Source organism: Meriones unguiculatus, chromosome 9 (genome assembly GCF_030254825.1).
Source record: "Meriones unguiculatus strain TT.TT164.6M chromosome 9, Bangor_MerUng_6.1, whole genome shotgun sequence".
NCBI classification, from domain to species: domain Eukaryota; kingdom Metazoa; phylum Chordata; class Mammalia; order Rodentia; family Muridae; genus Meriones; species Meriones unguiculatus.
The window spans coordinates 80,217,241-80,236,516 of NC_083357.1; positions in this window are offsets into that span (position 1 = coordinate 80,217,241).

Genomic DNA, 19,276 nt, shown 5'->3' on the forward strand with positions numbered 1-19,276 from the left:
TAACCTCAATTGCTTAAAGTATAGTTATGGATGGAAATGTAAGTGTAAATAGGTAAACAATAAACAAACACATGTAGAAACCTTATATTACATATATTAACATTTCAATGATATCTACCCAAGAATACATGTGATAATGATATAAACAGACATTGAAAATTAAGCACATTTCATGTTGTTGTTTTTTTTTCTATTTTTTTTCATGACTTTCCTTTGGGTAAAGGTGCTCAGAACATAAGTTCATAAAGAAGGAGGTTCATTCTGTTTTAGTGCGCAACTTGACTATCAGGAGCTGAGAGTTGGGTCCTGGAGAAAATCTCACTTTTTATTTCTGTAAGCCAGTGAGTGACCAAAAACAACACACCTCTGTCAAATGCACCATGTTCTTAAGAAGAAATGAGCTGATTTTGTTCTCTCACCAGGTGTATTTGTGCAAGATATAGATAACGGTCACAGGTGGTCTGATTCGGTCTTTTCCTATTTTAGTTGAAAAACAGCTTTTCACACATAGTACAATTCACATCTATTTAGCTCTGAAAATGAGATGTCCTTTCATTTGTCACCAAACTGAAGTCAGATTTCTTTTATATTGATCAAATCATCTCATAAATAGACCTCAGAAAGAGAGTGCATGCTCAAAGTGGGAAAATGTAACCTTTGTTCTGTAAACAGCAGAAAGTGAGGTGTTGATGTAGTTTTTGACCAGCAGTTACTATAAGTTTACCTTCCAATTTCTATTTTCAAATATGAAAGAAATTCTATAAATATTTTGTGCTAAAATTTGGAAGTAAATTTTGATGTGTTGCAAATATATTAAGGATAATTTGCATGTTATAACTTACAGTTACATTATTAAGTCAAATATAACCCTGTGCTAGTATGTTATGTAAAACAATTTAGGATATTTCTAGTTAAAGTAGTAAAGAAAGAATAGATGAAAGGTGTCAAATAAAGTCAATAGCTATAGTGTCAGATATTTTCACCTTCTTAGATGGAATTTTGTTATTTATTTATTAAAAAGAAGAGAAGAGATCTAAGTGAAGTTCCATTGACACTGGGTTTCTTTGTGCCCAGGATGGGCACAGTAATTTCCCAAAATCTTGAAAAAAAAATCCCCCATGAGGATTAGCTGTTTTATTGTCCTTAAGCTTCACTATTCATATTCCGATGACTAATAGCATAAGTGAAAACTAACCTAAAGACAGATTAAGAGATGAGAAAGCAGTCCTAAATTACCCATTTTGAGGGCTGAATCTTACTGTGACTTTGCTATGTGAAAACATGGAAGTCAAAGTTTAAGACAGGTAAGTCTTTCTTCTTTATTATTCTTCATTTATATTTTCTCAAGTTCTGTTAATGTATAGTATTTTTGTTTGTCTTCTGTAATTATCTCCAAACTTCAACTCATACACATTAATCTTTTAGTCATTTAAAAATTATTGTATTCAAATAGATTATGAATGAGAACCCAACCTCTATCTATTTTATGATAGTCTGATAAGAGAGCACTAAATAAATACACCAAAATGTGTTATTTTGAATGATGATGTTTCTGTGAAGGTTTTGCTTGGAAAAATGAATAATATTATGATAGCTTATACAGATCATTTTCCTTCAGAATTCTGGTACTCTTCATTTCCCTTAAGGCTGTGTTAATCTATGTACATTTCATGAGCATAACAACTTTTTTTATTGTATAATTTAATTCTCATAGTAACCTATAAAGAAGTAGAAATGCCTTCTATTATGACAAACAACCTGAAGACATAAAGATACAGCCATACATGTATGAATTATTTCTAATGATAGCAAAACATTTCTTGACTAAATTTACTGTTCAATGCTACCTTTTACAAAATTTAATCTTATTTTCAAAGAATGAAATGTATTTATAAAATCCTTCTGCTTATTTAGTCTACAAAGGACATACTTTGGAATTCTATTTAAGTCATCTCAATTTTTAAAATTTATTCTTGTTTCATATAATACATCCCCACCACAGCCTTCCCTCTCTCTAGTTCTCCACTATTTCTCCATTTCCATTCCTAAAATAGGTGTATTCTGGTATCCTCAACCATTTTTTTTCCAGTCCTCTGGTTCTACACTTGGTTTTCTTTGAATTACCTGCTCTTGGAAATCCAGGCTGTTAGGCAAAGCTCCATCTAGTGCCTTGGGCCTCAAGTTAGACCAGTTGCTTGATAGCCACGCCACAGGCTCTGAGTCACCATTGCCCCAGCACATCTTGCAGGCAAGAGAGGTGAGGGCTGAACATTTTGTGGCTGGGTTGGTGTCCTGGTTCTACCACTGAGAGCTTTGCTAGGAAAAGTGACCCTAGGAAAGACTCCTAGTCATGGTGTATACAGAGCCTAAATAGGCCATTTTGGTAACCTGGCAAAGCTCCCAATGCTATGTCATTCCAATCTTGAAAATGTACAAGAATTGTAATCAGATAATTGGGAACAGCTCTACCTCAAGACCCAGCTCTACCACTCCTGGGCATGTACCCAAAAGATGTTCCACCATATAACAAGGACATTTGCTCAATTATATTTCTAGTGGCTTTATTTGTAATAGCTAAAAACTGGAAAAAGCATAGATGTCCCTCAACCAAACAATGGATAAAGAAACTGTGGTACATCTACTCATCTATAAAAACAAGGAAAACATGACATTCGTAGGCAAATGGATAGAACCAGAAAAGATCATCTTGAGTGAGGTAACCCAGACCCAGAGAGACACAAATGATACATACTTACTTATAAGCAGATATTAGCCATATAATACAGGATAACCATACTAAAACCAACAGACCTAAAGAAGCTAAGTAACAAGGAAGATCCTTGAAGGATGCTTAATCCTCATTCACAACGGCAAATGGAATAGACACTGGAAGATGTTGACATGAGGCAACAGGACTGGAGCTTACCAAAGATGCCCTCTGAAAAACTCAACCCACCAGGGGATCTAAGAATATTCAGAGACAGCCAAACTTTGGGCAGAGCAAAGGGAGCCTTATGAAAGAGTGGGGGATAGAAGGTCCTGAAGGGGAGACAGCTTCACAAGAAGACCCACAGAGCCAACAAATCTGGGCCCACAGGTTCTACTGAGACTAATGCATCAACCATGGACCATGCATGGAGAGGACCTAGGCCACCTGCTCATATGTAGCCAATAGGTAGCTCACTCTCCCTGTGGATCCCTTAATATGGGGAGCACAGCCTATTGCTGACATGGACTCTATTACCTGCTCCTCATTCACTTAAGTGCTGACAGGGGAGCCTTGACAGGACACAGAGGAGAAAGATGCAGGAGTCCTGATAAATCATTATAGGCTGGGGTCAGTTGATAGGGGAGGAGGGTTCCCCCTTTCTGAGGACTAGGGGAAGTAGATGGGGGGGAGAAAAAGGGAGGGTGGGACTGGGAGTATACATCGAGGGACCTACAAAGTGATTGGGATATAAAGGGAATCAAAAATAAATAAATATGATTCTTTTTGAATACTTTGAAATATAGCTGAAAATGTTTTATGTATTTATTTTGCAAAATATTAAGAGCCTATTAAAATGTATTTTTCTTTTTGACAAATTATAAAATAAACAAATTCTGCCACTTAGCATCAGAAAGCTGAAGTCCATATTAATGTTCAATTTGATCAGAAACATTTTCCTATGTTCTAATAGTGGGCAATCATTTACATAAGTCTAAGATTGATTTATAATGTACATGAACTTTGAATTTTGTTTAATTCACACAGGTGCATTTACAAAGTATAAAATTTATATAATATAGAGCACTTTGCTAAACTCAGAACAAGTGTTATCTTTCTTAGTACTCATAATTAGCCTAGTTTATGAGTGCATTTTGCTTTAAAATATTTTCATTTATAATGCATGATTCATTTGCCCTGTCAGGGATTGAACTAAATACATATTTATAAGTTCCAGCATATGTTGTTTCCTTTATTCAACAGTTTCAACAATGCATTATATTATACTTTCTTAGCTCTTTAATGTTTGCATCATGTAAAGTGCATTTTGTACCAGAGCTATGCAGAAATAAAATTTTGATGGAGTTCCAATGATTATTTCAATATATAGTTCTCAATAACTGGTACATGCTACATTATTGACTTTATATTCCACTTCCTTCATAAAGGGATTGGAAGTAGCTGATTAAATTACAATCTGTGATGCATTCAATTAGTCTAGAATGATGAGAAAGATAAACTATTCTTTTTTTGCAATTATGTTCTAATAAAATACAAGTTTAATTGCTTTTTATTCTCACCAAAAAATTAAAGAAAAATTATGTATGAGTGATTTTATTAAAACTACATATATATAAAGAAAGGATAGTATAAGATTAATGTAATAAGTATAAACAATATATATCTTATTTCCTTTGCCAACAAAACACAAATTTTATGTTTGTCTTGATTGATATAAACTGCATCTGAAAGGAAATGTTCAGAAAATGACCACTGTTTTGATTTTGGGTACTTAAAACAAAATGGAGTAGCAATTAATTATTCTCATATTTTCTATCTGTTCTGTTGATAAAAGTACTAGAGATTAAATCTCTATCCTCCACTTTCTACTACTGATCAGTCTCCTCAGTATTTTGCTTGCCGTTTTTGAGAGCCAGTCTTGTCAGGTTGTTCACCTATTTGAGGTCACTCTTTATCTTTTACATTTCTTAAACCTATGATCTCTTACTTCAGCCTGCAGGAATGTTGTGAAACTACCCCTATATCCACAATACCAGGCTCATTTTTCTTATAGTGATTCGGTTACCTTCCATTTTGATTACTTTGTCTTACTTCCCTTTTTTTTACTGTTGACTTACCAGATGTTAGAACAGAGGTTTAAAAAAAAAAAAGGAATAAGAAAGAGGACATAATTGTCATAACAACCACTTAAAAATTCTTCAAGAGTATCAATGTGAATACTCTGAAATGTACTCAATCTTTTGATGTGCTCAGATGTGTAACATTGATGAATGTTCCAGGCACAATTAAAAATTAGTATTATTGGTTTGGGTTCCATACTGCTATAATAATATTTATCAATATGACTGGTAACATTTCAGGTCTTCTACAACTTGACTGAATTTGTATGAATTGCCATATACTTTTATATAAATTCAAATTTTGATGTTCTTTTTTTTGTTTGTTTCACAGTGTCCTTGGGGGTAATTACATAAATATTTTTATTCAAGTTTTATTACATGCATTTATTTACATACATGTGTCGGTGTGTGTGTGTGTGTGTGTGACATGTGGAGGTCATAGGATAACTCATGGACATTATGTTTTTTCCTTCTATCATGTACCTTTCAAAGGTTGAATTCAGGTAGTCAGGCTTTGTAGGAAGGACCTTTATCTGCTGAGGAATCTTGTATATCCTCTATAACCTATACTGTTAATCCATAAGAATCTACTGTTGAATAACAATCTGCTTTATCTTTCAGAGGAAAAAAAAGGCATAACAGTGTTTCTTCCTTCTCTATTTTCTGCCTTTTTGTGTTATTAACATGTTATCTTAGGCATGTTATTGATACAAAATATGTTGCTGGTAGCCTTCTAAGCATCTCTATTATTTTCTAAATATAACTAGATTCCTACAAGAGAATATGTGAGGTCTTCCAAAGAGACCTCTCCTTGGAAAAGAAGTGGAGACTCACTCAATCTTACCTTGTCTCCTAGATATTTTCTCTCATGTATACTAGCAATCTTATCAAGGATGAAAATCCCACAATCCACATTAACTTGGAAATTAATGGTGAATTTTGATCATTCTGAACTAGTTTTCCCAGTATCACAACCATCCACTTGAATAACGGCTTGCACCTCTCAGTAGTGACATCCCACTAGGTAAGTCCTGTAAATCTGCAAAGGCACTGGGCATACTGAAGGCATGTATGATCTAGAGTAGATCACAAGAAAATAAATTCTGACAACAGATTCAGCCTATAGCTAGTTCTCTAGTTCTGTAATAAATTTCCTACCTTGTGATCTCTTGAGGAAAACCTCAGGAAAAATACGAGATTTTAAGATTTCCAAGTAGAAAAAGAATATTGTATAAACCAGGAGTATTACAGAAGAAAGAACAGGCTACAGCATATAATATGGTATGGTCTCCCCATTGTGAACTTGACTTATTTCTGTATACCAAAAGTGGGCTGCTGATGGCTCTCAGCTTTGATTTTCTCTTGTGCTCTTTTATGTGAGAATCCAGGCTCTAATTAGCTAAATTGGGTAAACAATGCCCTAGCTTATGGGTAAATTTTCAGCAACTCTCAAGGGCCATCTCTGCTCCAGCAAGCAGTCTTGAGAAAACATTGATTAATTCTTGATGCTAGAATCATGCAGTTCAAAAGGTTTCATTCATCAAGACAGGTAATGCCTTCACATGCATTGTTTCAAGGCTAATTCATGAAAAAGTTGCTCACAAATATTAGTCTCCTCATTCTTTTCCTAGAAACACTGGCTGAAGAAGCTATATAAAAGGACAGTTCCAATACATGTTTTCAGCTTCTTGACTTTATTTTCATTTTTTTTCTTGTTTTAAAAGATGACTACAACCCTGCACAAAACTAAAGTGCAAGTGGAACAAAGACCTCAACATAAAACCAGACACATTAAATCGGTTAGAAGAAAAAGTGGGGAGGACCCTAGAAATCATTGGTACAGGAGACAACTTCCTGAACAGAACAGGAACAGCACAGGCTCTAAGAACAACAATCAATGAATGGGACCTCATGAAACTGAAAAGCTTCTGTAAAGCAAAGGACACTGTCAGAAAAACAAAATGAATGCCTACAGATTGGGAAAGAATCTTCACCAACCCTTTATCTGACAGAGGGCTAATATCCAGTATATAAAATAACTGAAGAAGCTGAAAAGCAACAAACCAAATAATACAATTAAAAAATGGGGAACAGACCTAAACAGAAAATTCTAAATAGAGGAATATTGAATGGCAGAGAAACACTTAAAGAAATGCTTAACGTCACTAGCCATTAGGGAAATGCAAATCAAAACGACCCTGAGATTTCACCTTATACCCATCAGAATGGCCAAGATCAAAAACTCAAGTGAGAACACATGATGGAGAGGTTGTGGAGAAAGAGGAACCCTCCTCTGCTGCTGGTGAGAATACAAACTCATACAACCACTCTGGAAATCAATCTGGTGCTTTCTCAGACAACTAGGAATAGTGCTTCCTCAAGATCCAGCCATGCCACTTCTAGGCATATATCCAAAAGAGACTCAAGTATACAAAAAGGACATCTGCTCAACCATTTTGAAGTAGCTTTATTTGTAATAGCCAGAAGCTGGAAACAGCCCAGATGCCCCTCAACTGAAGAATGGATGCAGAAATTGTAGTACATCTACACAATGGAATATTACTCAGTAATGAAAAATAAGGAATTGAAATTCCCAGGTAAATGGTGGGAACTGGAAAGGATCATCCTGAGTGAGCTGTCCCAGAAGCAGAAATACACACAATATATACTCACTCATATAGACATATAATATAGAATAAACCTACTAAAATCTGTACACCTAAAGAAACTAATCAAGAGAAAGGCCTTGACTAAAATGCTCAATCCAGAAAGGCCAAGTGGATGGACATCAGAAGAAGAAAACAGGAAACAAGTTAGGAACATGCCACAGAGGACCTCTGCACACTATCAAAGAAGATGCTAAAACATATGGCCAACTGTTGGGCAGAGTGCATGGAACCTTATGAAAGAAGTGGTTAATAGTAAGATCTGGAGAGGACAGGAACCCCACAAGGAGAGCAACAGAACCAGAAAATCTGAACACAGAGGTCTTTCCAGTGACTCATACTACAAAGTACCATGCATGGAGCTAACCTAGAACCCCAGATGTAGCCCATGGCAGTTTAGTGTCCAAGAGTGTTACATAGTAATGGGAAGAGGACTGCCTCTGACATAATCTGATTGGCCTGCTCTTTGATCACCTCCCCCTGAGGGGGGAGCAGCCTTATCAGTCCACAGAAGATGACAATGCAGCCACTTCTGTTGAGACCTGATAGACTAGGATCAGAAGGAAGGAGAGGAGGACCTCCCCTATCAGTGAACTTGGGGAGGGGCATGCATGAAGAAGGGGGAGGGAAGGTGGGAACAGGGAGGGGAGGAAGAAGGGGTTTATGGGGGGGATACAAAGTGAATAAAGTGTAATCAATAAAAGTTAAAAAAAGATGGCTACTGAGTTATTTTATGTGATACACAATTGTATATGTTGTATATATGTAATATATGCATGTAATAATATATATAATGTGCACATATAAATATTATATGATTTATACAAGTATATAAATATATTAAATTATATATCTTCATAATATTTGTATATTGTCTACCTAAAATTGTATATATATATATATATAGTATACATTATATATAATATAAACAATCATGTGATAATGTTTTATCCAATTTTTAAAATATGTAGCAAAGAGGATGGACATCAGAAGAAGAAGAAGGTGGGAAATAGCCAAGGGGCCTGCCAGGGAGGGCCTCTGGGCAGGGTGGGGGATGGGGGGTGGATCTGCCCTGCGGACTGTCAGGGCAGGCGGACACTGATATGATGGGGGGAGTGCATGGAACCTTATGAAAGAAGTCGGAGATAGTAGGATATGGAGAGGACAGGAACCCCACAAGGAGATCAATAGAACCACAAAATTCGAACACAGGGGTTTTCCCAGAGACTCATACCCCAACCAAGAACTATTCATGGAGATAACCTAAAACCCCTGCACAGATGTAGCACATGCCAGTTCAGTGTCCAAGTGGGTTACATAGTAATGGGAAGAGGGACTGCCTCTGACATAATCTGATTGGCCTGCTCTTTGATCACTTCCCCCTGAGGGGGAAGCAGCCTTACCAGGCCACAGAAGATGACAATGCAGCCACTCCTTTTGTGATCTGATAGACTAAGATCAGAAGGAAGGAGAAGAGGACCTCCCCTATCAGTGGACTTGAGGAGGGTCATGTGTGAAGAAAGGGGAGGGAGGGTGGGATTAGGAGGGGAGGAGGGAGGGGCTTGTGGGGGGATACAAAGTGAATAAAGTATAATTATTAATAATAAAAACTTTAAAAGTAAAATATATATATATATATATATATATATATATATATATATATATACCACTCCTAGGCATATATCCAAAAGCTTCTCATGTACACAATAAGGACATTTGCTCAACCATGTTTGTAGCAGCCTTATTTGTAATAACCAGAAGCTGGAAACAGCCCAGATGCCCCTCAACTGAAGAATGGATGCACAAATTGTGGTATATCTACACAATGGAATATTACTCAGCAATAAAAAGCAAGGAAATCATGAAATTTGCAGGTAAATGGTGGGATTTGGAAAAGATCATCCTGAGTGAGCTGTCCCAAAAGCAGAAAGATGCACATGGTATATACTCACTCATAAAGACATATAACATAGGATAAACCTACTAAAATCTGTACAACTAAATAAACTAATCACAAGGGAGGACTCTTGCTAAAATGCTCAATTCCTATCCAGAAAGGCAAAGAGGATGAACATCAGAAGAAGGAGAATAGAGGGAACAAGTCAAGAGCCTGACACAGAGGACCTCTTAAAAGCTCTGCCCTGCAGACTCTCAATGCAGATGCTGAGACTTATGGGCAACCTTTGGGCAGAGTGCAGGGAATCTTAGGAAAGAAGTGGGAAACAGTAAGATCTGGAGAGGACAGGAACTCCACAAGGTGAGCAACAGAACCAAAAAATCTGAGCACAAGGGTCTTTCCTGAGATTTATATTCCAACCAAGGACTATGCATGGAGATAACCTAAGACCCCTGCACAGATGTAGCCCATGGCAGTTTAGTATCCAAGTGGGTTCCATTGTAGTAGGAACAGGGACTGTCTCTGATATGAACTGATTGGCCTGCTCTTTAATTATCTCCCCCTGAGGGGGAAGCAGCATTACCAGGCCACAGAAGAAGACAATGCAGCCACTCCTGATGAGACCTAATTGACTAGGATCAGCAGGAAGGAAAAGAAGTCCTCCCCCATCAGTGGACTTGGGGAGGGACATTCATGCAGGGGGTGGAGGAAGGGAGGGATTGGGATGAGAGGAGAGAGAGAACCACAGGGGGATACAAAGTGAATAAAGTGTAATTAATAAAGAAAAAAAATCCTTAAAAAATGTAGCAAATAGTTATCTCCATTTCATATACATAAAGATAAGATATACTAAAATCTGTACACCCAAAGAAGCTAAACAAGAAAGAAGACCCTGCGTAAGATGATCAGTCCTCACTTAGAAAGACAAATGGGATGAATATTGGAAGTAGGACAAAACAAGAAACAGTACAGAGGCCTAACGCAGAGGGCCTCTGAAAGACTACCTAGCAGTGTATCAAAGCAGAAGCTGAGACTCATAACCAAAGCTTGGGCAGAGTGCAGGGAATCATACAAAAGAAGAGGGAGAGAGTAACACATGGAAAGGACAGGAGCTCCAAAAGAACCAAATATATCTGGGCCACAGGGGTTTTTCTGAACCTGATTTTCCAACTAAGGACCATATTTGTATATAACCTAGAACCCCTGCTCAGATGCAGCTCAAGGCAGCTCAGTATCCAAGTGAGTACCGTTGTAAGGGGAACAGGGACTATTTCTGACATGAACTCATTGGCTGGCTCTTTGAGATCCTCCTTCCCCTTGAGGGAGGAGTAGCCTTGCTAGGCAACAAAGGAGGACATTGCAGCCAGTCCTGATGAGACCTGATAATCTAGGGTCAGGTGTTAACATTTTAATTTTCATTTTCATTTATTGGAATCATGTCCGAGGATATCAACAGAGGCCCTTTTGATATTATTTAACTTATTCATGCATATGTTTTAAATTCACCATTTTCAAATGTTTGCTTAGAAGACTTAATACTTAACATTATTTATCAAATATTACCTTGATTGCAGTTGAAAAGTTAAACAGTAAGCATAATGATACTTGTAGGAAGATTTCAAAGAATAAATTCAGTAGTCTAATTTAAACTAGTTTTCAAAGTACCACTCAGCAACTATAATCATAAGGTCATATGTCCTTTTCCCTATAGCTTAACATAAAGGAGATCAAGAGTCTTTGCATCAGTGATGGTTTATGGTGCAAAGCCAGTGACTCAGCCACAGACTGAGATTAACCTATAATACTAGTATCTCCAAGGAATTAAGTAAAACACTGAAAATCAGGGTCTTTTTAAAGATTTCCTTTTTTTTTGTCTCCTATTTCCAAATAGTCTAACAAAAGGTGATAAAGTATAGATAATTTTAAAGGTGTCCTTTTTCAATCAAGGGTACATATGATTTTATTTTTTATAGAACTTTAAAATGGCTAAAATAAGACCACTAGAAGAATCTTAAATTAGAAAGAATTGAAATAACCCAATTCTCATTTTGTTTTGACTACATATTTTTAACATAGAAAAACACATTTTATGGAAGATTTTCTTTCTAGATTTACAAATAAGCATAAAATTAAGAGCAATTATAATTAATAGTGAGAAGTAGTCTATTGGTGATTTTTGTTATCAAGTTAAGCAGGGTTTTTTCATAGTGTCTATTATCCTACAATTCAGTATTTTGCCAAATGAATAAAATTTATGTCTACATAAAATCTTAAACACAGATGTTTAGATCAGCTTTATTTATAATTGCCAAAATCTGGAAGCAACCAACAGTCTTTCAATGAATAAATAAATGCTAGTAAATCTAGGCACTGGAACATAATTACACTGGTGAGAGTAAATCATTTATTAAAAACTGAAAGACAAGAGTGGGACTCAAGTGCATGTAGCTGAGTAAAAGATAGCTGAAAAAATCCTGAGAAGTTATCCACTATCAATAAAAGACAAAGCTACATAGGCAATAGAAAAAAATCAATAATTTTCTGTGGTTGGAGAATCACAAAATTTTAGACAGCAGAAGATTATAAGGGTCATTAAAATACTACTTTATACCACAAGGAGAGATAGAATGTAAAATAACTTATATCAGGCCTCTCAAATTAATAACAGCATGTATTGAATTCTAAGCTCTGAACCTTTGTTGATATGTATGCTCACTGACTGTAATAAATGTATTTCTCTGGTATGATTGCTGGTAATGAGGGTGATTCTTTATGCGATGAGATAAGTAGAACTTAGAAATGTCATTTGCATCTTTTATACTTTGTATAAGACTTCAGCCCTCTAAAGGAAAAGGCAGACTTCATTTCCCTTTAAAGGGATGATGAATGAATAACATACTACTTTATACAACAATGTTCTCAATATTTTTTCTCTTGCTGTGAGGCCAGGCCAGGTAGTAAATGTGTTGAATTTTACATAGCAACTAAAGTCTCTTGTGCACTTTGTTCAATGAAATATTCATGGTTTTATAGGGATTCTTCTTTTCGTTTCTAAAGGAACTTTGTAAAGTGATAAAAAATATTGTGCTGTAAAATCTGGCAATGAACCATAGAGAGCTAATGAGCTTTAGATTGCCAACTCTAGTTTTAGGGTGTTTTCTGTACTGTATTCTCTCTAATAGTAGGACAATGCGAAATGTTAGGTGTGCCAAAGGTCTAGTAGAAGAAGAAATCATTCTTTAGACTAACAAAAATGAATGACGACAATAAAATGGAATGTGACACATGATAAGCTACTTTCTACTAGAGAAGTTGGTTTAGCACTCTCAGAGTTTTTGAAGAAATAAAAAGATAAAAGCAGTAACAGTGGCAAAACTGTAAGAGTGATCACAGAAGAAAGTGACAGTTTAGATTATAACACTGCCTACCAGTATGCTAAACTCCCCTGAGCTGAGGATATTCTATTGTCAACAGTGATAATGCACTGGAGCTCTGTTCATTACTGTATACAATAAATATATGACATACAGCTATGAAATATGGATTGTATAAAATAAATTGTAAGAAATTCTGAGCAAAAGAATACAAGGAAAAATTCTCTAGTTTTAAGATATAAACAAATATAAATTTTAGTTAATGTAGGAAACCTCAAAAAATGAGACATTTGTTCCTTCTGTAACACATAACCCTCAGTTCTATTCCTTCTGCAAGCTATTAATTATGTTTTAGAAAAAAAGGCTAACAAAGATAATGGTACATATTGAGATCAAGAATGGAGATACATCCAGATGATCTGTTGTGATACAGGATCATTTTGGAAATTCTGGGATTTTTCTTTTTCCCTTTGAAGTTGAGAATTTTTCTTTCAAGGTCTGGAAAGAATTGTATTGGTATTTCGATGGACAGGAGCCTACAATAGAGGGTCTCTGAAAGACTCTACCTAGCAGTGTATTAAAGCAGAAGCTGAGACTTATAACTAAACCTTGGGCAGAGTGTAGGGAAGCATATAAAAGAAGGGGGAGTTAGTAACACATAGGGAGGACAGGAGCTCCACAAGGACCAAATATATCTGGGCACAGGAGTCTTTTCTGAGACTGATTCTCCAACCAAGGACCATGTTTGTATATAACCTAGAACCCCTACTCAGACATAGTCGATGGCAGTTTAGTATCCAAGTGGATAGACACCCTAGTAAGGGGAGCAGGGGCTGTCTCTGACATAAACTCAGTGGCTGGCTCTGTGACACCCCCTCTTCCTCTCGAGGGAGGAACAGCCTTGCTAGGTCACAGAGAAGGACTTTGCAGCCAGTCCTGATAAGACCTGTTGAGCTAGAGTCAGATGGAAGGGGAGGAGGACCGCCCCTATCAGTGGACTTAGAGAGGGGCAGGGAGTAGATGAGGGAGGGAGGTTGGGATTGGGAGGAAATGAGGGAGGGGGTTACAGCTGGCATACAAGGTAAATAAACTTTAATTAATATAAAACATTAAATATGTATATATATTGAAAGAAAAATATGTAGAAGGATGGTGATGGCAGAATAAATGTGCAGTATTTTTAAAAAGTTTCAATAAGTTTGAATTACAAACAATTTGAATTTCATATCTACACTCCTTTCAAACTTACCTTCATATTAAGATGAAGAAAAATTCATCTTAAATTTTGGAATATTTATCATCATATTGAACTGCTTGGAAAAACACTGTTGAAATAAGAGTGTGATTATAATGATTAAGGAGTTCAGGACATTGCCTTAAAATGTCATTAAAATAAGGATGAAAACAAGATGGTCAAATATTCATTTGACCTATTCCACAAATAGGACTTTTAAATTTTTTATTATTATTATTTACAGTTTATTCATTTTGCATCCCAATTGTAGTCCCTCCCTCACCCCCTCCCAATCCCATCCTCCCTCCCTCTTCTCCACCCATGCCCCTCCCCTAGTCCACTGATAGGGAAGGTCCTCCTCCCCTTATATCTGATCTTAATCTATAAAGTCTCATCAGGAGTGGGTGCATTGTCTTCCTCTATGGCCTGGTAAGGCTGTTCCCCCCTGACAGGGAGGTATTCAAAGAGCAGGCCAATCAGTTAATGTCAGAGACAGTCCCTTTTCCCATTACTAGGGAACCCACTTGGACACTGAACTGCCATGGGCTACATCTGTGCAGGGATTCTAGGCTATCTCCATGAATGGTCCTTAGTTGGAGTATCAGTCTCAGAAAAGATCTCTATCTTATAGGTCTAGTATCCCCTTATGAATGAGAATATACCATAAGTGTCTTTCTACTTCTGGGATACCTCACTCAGAATGATCTTTTCTAGATCCCACCATTTGCCTACAAATTTCATGATTTCTTTGTTTTTAATTGCTGAATAGTATTCCATTGTGTAAATGTACCACAATTTCTGTATCCATTCTTCCTTTGAAGGACATCTGGGTTGTTTCCAGGTTCTGGCTATTATGAATAAAGCCGTTACTAACATAGTTGAACAGATGTCCTTGTTGTGTACTTGAACATCTTTTGGATATATGCCTAGGAGTGGGATAGCTGGATCTTGAGGAAGCATATTCCTAATTGTCTGAGAAATTGCTAGATTGATTTCCAAAGTTGTTGTACAAGTTTATAGTCCCACTAGCAATGGACGAGAGTTCCCCTTTCTCCACAACCTCTCTAGCATGTGTTGTCACTTGAGTTTTTTTTTTTTTTTTTCAATGCAGTTTATTCAGGAACCTTGAACAATCCTCGGACCCTGGGGAAAGCCAGCCCACAGCTTAAATAGCCTCTGGGTAGCCAACCCCAGAGTGCCACGTGGGCAATGCAGATAGGTCCACATACATGGAAGCAAGCCAGATCCTCGGCCTTAGCCAAATGTGGAGTTGTTCGTGATAGAGAGCACTCACCATCCGGAAGGTGGAAGGCAGAAACCAGCTCCATCTTTAAGGCACGGCATTTCGCAGCTCTCTACAGTTCCCCCTTTTTTGTTTTAGATGCATCAGGCAATAGTAGAGGTCTGATCTCTGATATTAGAAATAAATGGGGACTTTGTACCGATGTTCATTTAGGTGTCATCCACCCAAAGAGCATCAGACCTGTCAGATACCTTTTTCTCAGAGGCAGGACATGGGGCATCAACCCGCATGCAATCAGACATGCTGAGAGTGGCCATTGTCACGGTAAATTCTACCAGAGTGGATGCAGGACTAGCCACAGGATTATCATCATGGATTGCTGCAGCCATGAATCATCTGAAGGAATGGGCAGGCATGGGAGTGTTAGCAGGTCTTCTGGTGTTGGTCTCCTTGGTTTGCCTGTGGTATATATGCAAGATTAGAGTCTCACAACAGCGTAATGCAGCCATGACCATTCAGGCCTTTACAGCCATTGAAGCAGAACAGTCTCCCCAAGCATGGTTGGCTACCATAAAAAGTTAAAATGTAACACTCAGGATGCGAGGCTAAGCACAGCACTCAGGGTCAGCTGCTTTCGACCCAGAGAAGAGCATGTCACTTGAGTTTTTGATCATGAACTCAGTGGCTGGTTCTTTGAGCTTCTCCTCCCCCCGATCGAGGAGAAGACTTACCAGGCCACAGAGGAATTTGCAGCCAGTCCTGATGAAACATGATAACCTAGGGTCAGATGGAATGGGAGGAGGACCTCCCCTATCGATGGACTTAGAGAGGGGAAGGGAGGAGATGGGGGAGGGAGGCTGGGATTAGAGGGGAATGTGGGAGGGGGCTACAGCTGGGATACAAAGTAAATAAACTAATTAATATTAAAAATGTTAATATGCAAAACATGAAAACAGAATTAGAATCTATAAAGTAAACACAAACAGAGAAAACCCTGGAACTAGAGAATTTAGAGAAAAGATCAGGAACCACAAAGGTAAACATCAGCAATAGAATCCAAGAGATGGAAGAGAGAATCTCTGGAGCTGAAGATACATTTGCTGAAATTGATACCTCCCTCAAAGAAAAAATAAAATCAGAAAAGTTCCAAAGACAAAACATCCAAGAAATCAAGGAGGCCATGAAAAGATGAAACCTAAGAATAGTAGGAATACATGAAAAAGAAGACTCCAGGCTCCAAGGACCAGAAAATATTTTTAAGAAAATCACAGAAGAAAATTTTCCCAACTTAAAGAAAAAGATGTCTATAAACACACAAGAAGCCTACAGAATACCAAATAGACTAGACAAGAAAAGAAATTCTTTAAGTCACATCATAGTCAAAACACTAAATCTACAAAACAAAGAAGAAATATTAAAGGCAGCAAGGGAGAAAGGTCAAGTAACATATGAAGGTAGACCAATTAGAATCACAGCGGACTTCTCATCAGAAACTATGAAAGCCAGAAGGGCCTGGGCAGAGGTCATGCAGTCTTTAAAAATGTTAATTAAAAAAGAAAAGATCCCTATGTCCAAATATTTATTTATTTATTTATTTATTTAATTTATTAATTACACTTTACTCACTTTGTATCCCCCCAGAAGACTCTCTCTCCTCCCCTCCAAGTCCCACCCTTCCTCCCCCTTCTTCACGCATGCCCCTCCCCAAATCCACTGATAAGGGAGGTCCTCCTCTCCTTCCTTCTGATCTTAGTTTATCAGATCACATCAGGAGTTGCTGCATTGTCATCTTCTGTGGCCTGGTAACGCTGCTCCCCTCTCAGGGGGAGGTGATCAAAGAGCAGGCCAATCAGATTATGTCAGAGGCAGTCCCTCTTCCCATTACTATGTAACCCATTTGGACACTAAACTGCCATGGGCTACATCTGTACAGGTGTTCTAGGTTATCTCCATGCCTGGTACTTGGTTGGAGTATGAGTCTCTGGGAAGACCCCTGTGTTCAAATTTTCTGGTTCTGTTGCTCTCCTTGTGGGGTTCCTGTCCTCTCCAGATCTTACCATTTCCCACTTCTTACATAAGATTCCATGTACTCTGCCCAACAGTTGGCCATAAGTATTAGCATCTGCTTTGATAGTCTGCAGGGCAGAGGCTTTCAGAGGCCCTCTGTGGCAGGTTCCTAGCTTGTTTCCTGTTTTTTTTTTTTTTTTTCTTCTTCTTCTTCTGATACCCATCCTCTTTGCCTTTCGGGATGGGGATTGAGCATTTTAGTTAGGGTCCTCTCTTTTGCTTAGTTTCTTTAGATGTACAGATTTTAGTAGGCTTATCTTATATGTCTATTTTTTGTAGAAGTGGGGGTAACTCTTGCCTGATCCTGGGGCCCTTTTTCTCTTACTGGGTTGCTCCACCCAGCCTTGAAATTACTAGTTTTACAGACTATTATGAAAATTTCATTGCCATTCTTGAAAAGGCTGCTCTTTTTGGAGAAGCAGTGGATATAGGGAAGAGGGATATGGGGATGCTGGGATGGGAAGAACTAGAGAGGCAAGGTTGCTTTCAGGATTTATTGTATGAAAGAAGAATAAATAAATAGAAAAAAAAGGAAAATAATACACATATTACTTAAGAATACAAGTGATATTAAATAACTGACCACTAGTTATACAATTACCTTACAGGAGGTTTTGTCTTTATCAGTTTGTGGTAGGATATATGTTTCTCTTGTGTAAACTTTTGCAGGCTTCTTTCAGAAATTTTGGGGTATTTTGGTTTTTGTTTGTTTATTTGGTTAGTAGGTTGGGCTTCACCCCCAACCACTGGTAGTTTTAGTGTAATTACTCAGAGTTGAGAGCATTATTCTGTGTTGTGGATCCACCCATAGTAGTAAGCTTAGGTTCATAGTCCTAGTATATGATCTAGCATTTTTTAAAGTATTTATGAAAACATGAGATTTTTTTCCTACTACACTAAAAAGCCATCAGATATAAGGAAATTTATAGATATTCCTTTCAGAGTAAATCATTTAAATAGACCTTTTTTTATATTTCAGCATTATTTACTACAAGATAGTATATTACTTTTCTTAATATTGAAATTAATTGAAATAAAAATGAGATTTGACAAAAAATATTTTCGGTAAAAAGATGTGAAGGGATGTGAAATTCTTCTTAGCTTAAGGTAATTTGCTATGGCTATGAACAATAATATATTATTGTAGACCTAAAAGTTCATTATTATCACTTAGGTACAGACGATATACTTACAACTTTTTGTCTTGAAAGACACATTTTGAGTCTTAAAATTTGGACTTTTGCATTAATGATAAAAATAAGTTTATTTGTAATTGAATAATGTTCATGAACAATGTGTTCTTAAAGCTTAATTTATTTTGAGGAGTCAGGACTGTTAAATGACATGTTCTATTGATTCTCCATTGTTGAACAGCAGAAACAAGCTGTTGAGTGGACCATTCTTTTTCTGTCATCTGTTTCTTAAAAGCATAATGCCAATTTTGTATTTAAGCTAGAAAATGATCCTCAGGGCATGCCCATCTGTCTAAACAAATAAACATGCTTCCAGTAGAGCTGTAGGGACAGACTGCTCTTTAAACTGTTGTGAGTGATGTGAATGTTTAAGAAATTATGAATTATTGAAAAGTGCACTATTTTAATGCATTGCTTTTCATTTTTATAATCTCATTTTTGAAATATGTCATTGACTTTGCAATATTTTTATTATTTTAAAAATAACATTAACATTAAATTGCTTCCAAGATAAAGTAACTAAAATAGTAAAAAAATTACATATAAAAGACTTTGCAAATATAAAATCTCCGTGTAGATGGCTGAAACAATACATATTATAATGCATATTAAGTGAAAACAAATTTAAAGTGCATGAATTATATATGAACTAAAATTTATGTATCAAAAATAGAATAACACAGACACTGTGCCATTTTGCATTCAATTAAATATAGCAACATGCCATTTATCAGTAAGTTTTGCTTTGGGGGTA